The 6614-nt window shown below is 46.6% G+C and overlaps 1 protein-coding gene across 1 annotated transcript in view; it reads left to right on the top strand.

Moving 5' to 3' along the window:
- Positions 1 to 747: 747 nt before the first annotated feature.
- Positions 748 to 6614, top strand: part of dlgap2a (discs, large homolog-associated protein 2a) — a gene marked incomplete at its 3' end in the record, with an annotated part of 137644 nt that continues 131777 nt past the window's right edge. The window contains exon 1 of the mRNA XM_079216823.1: positions 748 to 799. The remainder of the gene's footprint in view (positions 800 to 6614) is intronic.

Raw genomic sequence — 6614 nt, 5'->3', positions numbered from 1 at the left:
GTCACCTCACAAAGACGTTAAAACAGGATACTTCGTTTTAACTTTCAGGTCCGCAGAGAAAAAAAGACGGATGATGGTAGCAACAGATCGGCAGCTAAGATACAACTTTTGGATCGATTTTAGATGTTGTGTGAACTTCTCGCTGAATAGATTGTAATATTATTATTGATAAATATGACATCCTCTGCCTTGTGAGTGTTGCAATAATTGTCCGTTGTAAGTATTTGCTGCTACAACTTCCAGGCACAGCGAAGCAATGGAGCAGAGAAAGCTTCTAAAATTGGCCCTGGGTGTGTGTATGTGTGTGTATATATATATATATATATATATATATATATATATATATATATATATGTTTGTTATCTCTGTGCTGTTCCGTCCCAATGGATTGTTAGCGTATTGTATTTTCCTTCACACGCCATTTAACCCACCTTTGACTGTTTGTACTTTGAATCAGAGGTACACATTGAAAATGAACCTTCAGAACACCGGGACCATCATTTAGTGCTCCAATGCTCGAATCGCGGTGCAGAAGAAAGGTCTTCAATAAATATGAGAGCAGCTTCTTTTAATGCAAACGGTGTGAGAAATGGGTGCCTCTTATTTGTGGCTATCAGCATGGCTCTGTGCTTTTTCCTCTGAGCTTCTCCTGTGTATCTGCTTTGATAATATAAACATATTTCCCTCTCTCTCTTTCTCCCTCCTCTCTCTCAATCTCTCTCCTGCTTTGTTGTTTCTTGGAAGGTGTTGCCAGGCATACTGAAGAAGCATTGCTGTATCTTACCAGACAGGAACACAGGTAAGGACCCAACAGATGTCCCCTCTCCAGTAAACACACCAGTCCCACGCAGTGCAGAGGCAGAAGGAGCGAGAGCCCCGTCACTGGGAGTAATGGGCGGGTGGTGATGCCGGGGGGATGGATGCTCAGCGGGTGGGTCACACATGTCTGTCTACCTGTTTTTGTGTGCACTCTGTACATCTGTGGGCTCTAAACCCCGTCTGCCGGCTATATGCATATAACAGATCTCTTTTATCATTGAGATTCTTACTATCCAGGGGTTTTACTGCCGCTACTGGCCTAACTATCACTTGCATGTCAGAGGAAGGGGGTGTGCAGCTGTTGAGAACGTGTGATGATGACAGGCTTCTTCACATCATTGCAGGTGTGAAGAGGTTTCTGATGAAATTGAAGAGCAGGGAGATATACTCAGGTACCGCCTAGTCCTCACAATAATGACTTCTGCTCTCTTTGCGTTTACTTTTCACCTCTCGCCTGCAACAAGACTGCATGGGCTCTCACACCATCCATCCCACTAACGAAACCCTCACTAATGCTGCAGCGACGCGTGTCGCCTGCACGGCGGTTGCCTCATTTGTCAGATTCATGGCCAGTTTGTCATCTTAGAACTGCCTTCTGCAGTGAACTTGCTCCTGTGTGTTGCACTTGGTTCCGCCACCTGACTGATGTCTGCCTTTTTTTGAATTTTGTGTTTCTCCGACACATGATTAGACAGCCAACTGCACACCATCCCCAGGTGTGGGAGAAACATGTCGAAGAGTAGAGCAAGGGCACAGCGACCTTGGCGATGAAGATTTGGAAACTTGTAAAGAGTTTTAGGTGCTGCAGCTTGGAAATCCGAGTTATAACCGATAACTTCAAGGCATCTTTGCAGCGTGAAATTAATGTTTGATGGGGCATATAAGCGAGATGATCTGCACTTAAGCTGATAAGGAACTCAACAAACTAAACTGGTAATTCAGCAGTTTTGCAATCATTGCGTGCATAAAAGTTCTGTAAACCAGACCTGGCCCAAATTTGAATCCAGTCCGCTGTACTTGGAGGGTGCCAGATGGGTGGGGATCGCCGTTATGGAACAATTCACTTTTTGTGCCACGGAAGTTCAATCAATTACAGAGAAGTGCGTGAAGGGATTTACAAATGTGAGCCAACGTTTCTGCCTTTTAGACTGAACTTTCTCAGCAGGACGAGCGGCTGTGTGTTTAGTCGAGGTGGTTTGGGAAGAGCTGCATGAATATGGAGGACCCAGGGGTGCGCCTCTCGACTGGGTTAAGAACAAGATGTTCTCACGGAGTGAACAACATAACCTCGTAATGACCTTATGAATATGGATGTGTGAAGTCTCCGAAACGTTTCCAGAGGTATGTTAGCAGATGCTGGTCTGGGAAAGCGAGCGAGTTGTCTTGTCTTCCTTCGTGGTGTTTGTGCGTGTTGATACACGAGTGCATCTCCTCTACATTGTATGCATGCGACTGTTCTGCAAGTTCCATTTGTTTTTTTTTTACAAAACGTCGCTCCAACACGAAAATGTCCTCATTCTGATTGATTGCGCTGTCAGGAAGACCGAGTGCATGGCGCCTCTCTTGAATACTCAGAAGCGATGCATCATCAAACCTCAAACTACTTTCACCCAAGTTCATAGATCATCATTCAGCCACGTAAATATACGCGACGGAGCCTTTGCTGAATCGACTTCAGCAAGGTGCGCTCACACACACACACACACACACACGCACACATACCGGCGCAGAGTTATGAACAACTTCAGTGTCCATACAATGTCTACCTTGGCATCCTGTTCCCATGGCAACACTTCTCGCAGCGTCAGTAGATGCAAAGACCGCATTGTGTCCAATTTCAATAAGCGTCACTTCTGTCTCCTGACTGGATGATGTTGGTATGTTGTATTTATACTAAACGGACGGCATGAGCATCAGTGAGTTCGGCCATGTGTGTGTGTGTGTGTGTGTGTGTGTGTGTGTGTGAGGCCCAGAGACACGAGTTGAAGGATTTAGTGGAGGGCTTGAGCAAAGAAGAGGGAAAATGATAAAGAGCCAGTAAGATTAAAAGAGACTTTGAGAATAATGGCCGTGAAAAGATTGGTATCCCCTCCTGGTCGAATATGATTAAGACACTGCATTGTGTAGATGTGTGTGTGTGTGCGTCCATGTCTGTGTGCATGTGCTCTTTTGTGCGCCATCGAGCGAAGAGCGCCCTCTCCTGGGCAGCTTCACAAATCCATCTCCTCCTCAGAAACGCTTATGCCACAATTATATCATGAATGCAAAGATGCTGTAAAGAGATATGCTGACTGGTGAATTCTGGGAAGCCCTTCTGCCATCCTTTGCAGCATTTGGACACGTCTGTTTTGCATTCATGGCCTTGTATCTTCATCGATTTTGTCTCCCCCGAGCCCTACACACACACACACACACACACACACACACACACACACACACACGCACACACACACACACACACACACACACACACACACGCGTTACCCATTGCCTCCATTTACAATTCCCATGTGTTGTACTCTGTGTGCAGGTAAGTGGCCCTACTTTAATTGCTTATCTTGCATTATAAACATAGTATTTACACAACTAGTAAATATTCTTATGACTTGCATGATTTTCAAATGGTGAAGCATGCAAAGTCCACTTGTTGTGCATGAAGTTATCACCTGTTTGCTGTGAAAACCACATCATGGTATGTGTTGCATGTGTGCTGTATAGTAGGAGAGGACAAGACCCACATAGTAAGTTGCTGCAGATCTTTTCACGAGGCCTGCCACAATAAACTGGTTAAATTGTGAAGCAAAATCAAAAATAGTCATCCAACAAAGACCACAAATGCAATGTCATGCTGAGTGTACATAGCTGGAGGAAAATGCCGTCCTTGTGTAATGCGCATGTGCAAAGACATTCATGTTTAATTCATGTGACACTTGCTGCTACCATGCGTCTGTGTGCGCATGGCGCTGCCTCGCCGATCCTCCGTGTGTTTGGAGTGTTGGTTTGAACAGCTTGAACGTGCCGTTAAAAAGCAAGACTATCTCCGGCCTTAGGGTGTTTATTTCTTTGCCATAATTTAGGAACCATTAGAAATCATTTCCACATATATTCAATTAAGCTGGTTTCCAAAGACAACAACATTAGAATGTAATAGAATTCGTGGCTGTGGCCAAAACTAATCACTACTCACTATACCGTGGACTCTTTAGTCAGGACGCCATTGTGTAGTGCTAAGTACCCAACACTGTATCATGAAAAGCAGTGGCGGGCCGTGGATTTTCTACCTGCCCCTTCAGTGCTGTCTCTACTACAGCTGAACAACCTAATCACCTCAAGCTCTAGCGTAAGTTCAGACAGGACGACCATCCCCTCACGCGAGGCTCGTCGGCCTCTCACTCGTACTGTCCCTCACCAGCAGCCCACATTCTGTGTGACGGTGGTTAGCATGCCCATCTTTCAATCAGAGGGTTGGTGGTTCGCGCCCCGGCCCCGGCTCTGCTAGTCCTTGTGTCCTTGAGCAAGACACTTAACCCCTACTTGCTCCCTGTTGCTGTGTCTGTGGTGTATAGAGCAAAAAAGTAAGTCGCTTTTGGATAAAAAGTGTCAGTTAAAAGAAATGTAATTCTATACCGGAGATCACCGTCAGAAGAGTGATGGACTCGATCAGCTGGGCGCACAGCGCATGTTATTGGTCCCTCTCAGTTCACTCACAGAAATGTTGTCTTTCATTAGATAACTTACCGCTCTTGCTGCGTATTTTGTGTCAACTTAAAGTGGAACGGTTTGTCTTCGGACATGTTGCCATGGAAACTAGTTGGCAAAGGAGGGACTCGGGGGATACGGAGGAGACGTTAGTTAGAAAGCAAGAGAAATTTCTTTCAGATGAAAATCAGAAGCAACTTGAAAGGTGCACTCAGTGAAGTTCTGGTCTATGCCAGGTGTTGTCTGTAGCAACCAGACACACCTGGCGGAGGGCGGAGGTGCAGTGTGCTATCACTAGTGGCCCCTACCGGCCGGGGGAAGGTTCAAGGTCGTGAGTGAGGAGTCAAGGAGGGTAAAACAGGCAATAAAAGGTGTTTTGAAAAAGCTTGAGTCCATCCAACCGTGCGAGGTTTTTGAGCGTGCAACCATAACTGGCCACCCACAATATGGTGCAGTTTGGTGCCGCAGTACGAGAGATTAGCCATGGACAGACACATTCACACACACACACAACCAATCGCATTATCTCATAGATCGCACAGATAATTATTGAGAAATTGGGCTTTAAAGTCCTCTTAAGAACTTCATCACATTTTATGTCAGGGAACCTTTTTTTTTTATTATCCTGAAAGCACCCTGAATGCTTCCTGTGTCTGCTGTCATCCAGAGGCAGCTGAAGTCCTTGGACTACATCAGTCTCCTGGCTTTTCTCTTTACCTCACTTAGCCTCTGTCCGAAGTCACAGAGCGTCCGTCTTAATGCTTCACATGTCCTGCCCGAGCCCGTCCCGCTGTGAAGCTGACTGACACCGGAGTGAATCAGCAGCTGCTCTATTAGTTTGAGTAATTAACGGGCGAGCTGTCGCTTTCTGTGTCAGGCCTGCTTTGCGCAGACGCACAGTTCTTTACGAACACACAGTCAGTCGGCGCACACACACATAGTGTGTCCTCCAGCAGACTTGATATCAATCTGTAGCAAGGCGAGACAACCAGGGAGGGCCTGTCTCCTTCTGATAGCTCTCCGAGGCCTTGATGCCAACTCTGTATGCACTTCATACCCGCTCAACAAAAAAGAGACACCCAGAGAGAAAGGGAGACGCTGTATTAGAAAGATACGAAGCGTAAATAAGATGTGTGGACTGCGTGAGCAAAGGGAGCAAAAGCAGATTAGTGAATCTGCATGATGATGGGGGGGGGGGGGGGGCAGAGAAAGATGAGAGAATGAGTGAGAGCTGACAGAGCAGAGGCTGTGTGCCGACGGCCCTCAGGAGCTCTCCTCATGTCTGCTAAACTCTCGACAAATCCCGCACTATCTCTCCTCCCCAGCCCTCCCTACTTTCTACTGGTAGTCTGTACCCTTCACCCCCCCCCACCTCTCCTCCTCTGCACCGCCGAGGCGTACCCGCTGAACTGTTACAAGAGTTGGTCGCTCTGAAACGTGGCCTCTTCCTCCTGGCCCGTCTCTACGCAACTGCGCTGCCGCAGCAACAATTTGATCGTGAGCAAATACGACACAGAGGAATAATGGATTAGAGGGACGCTCAGTGATACTTTTCAAACAGCTCCCATAAGCTATCAAAGATCTCTAAAGTAGGGCACGCTATAGTCAAGGTGCACTTTAGCTGCATATTCATCACACAGTGCCTGTAGACATGTTAATATAGATACACGTGGTATAGATGGTGGCATTAAAGTTCCCATTAAGTAGATATGAGGCCTGGCCAAGCAGCCCAGTGTCGGCTCTTTGTGTGGGTGATAGGACTGAAGGATATTTTAACATTAATACTGAGCTTCCACAGGAAATCCCACACAGCTGTGTTCACTACTCATGACTGTGAACATCGGAGAAAATCTCATTTCTTTAGTAGTTGTACTCCAGGTGTGTGTCCGTGAGCGTGCTGCACACTTACCTGCCGTGCTTCATCTCTCCGTAGGGACGCCTGTCATTGACTGGAGGACAGCTGGTCTCTGTGGACTGTCTGTCTCACTTTGTCCCTGACATAATGAGCGAGCTGGGAGTAAGCTTTGATTTAACGCTGAGTCACTCTGTTCCAAACTGCTTATTAATGAGTGAATGACGGTGGCAGGAAATGAAAT

The sequence above is a fragment of the Taurulus bubalis genome (assembly GCF_910589615.1).
Source record: "Taurulus bubalis genome assembly, chromosome: 4".
Classification (NCBI taxonomy): Eukaryota; Metazoa; Chordata; class Actinopteri; order Perciformes; family Cottidae; genus Taurulus; species Taurulus bubalis.
This window is presented reverse-complemented; position numbering and strand designations above follow the sequence as displayed.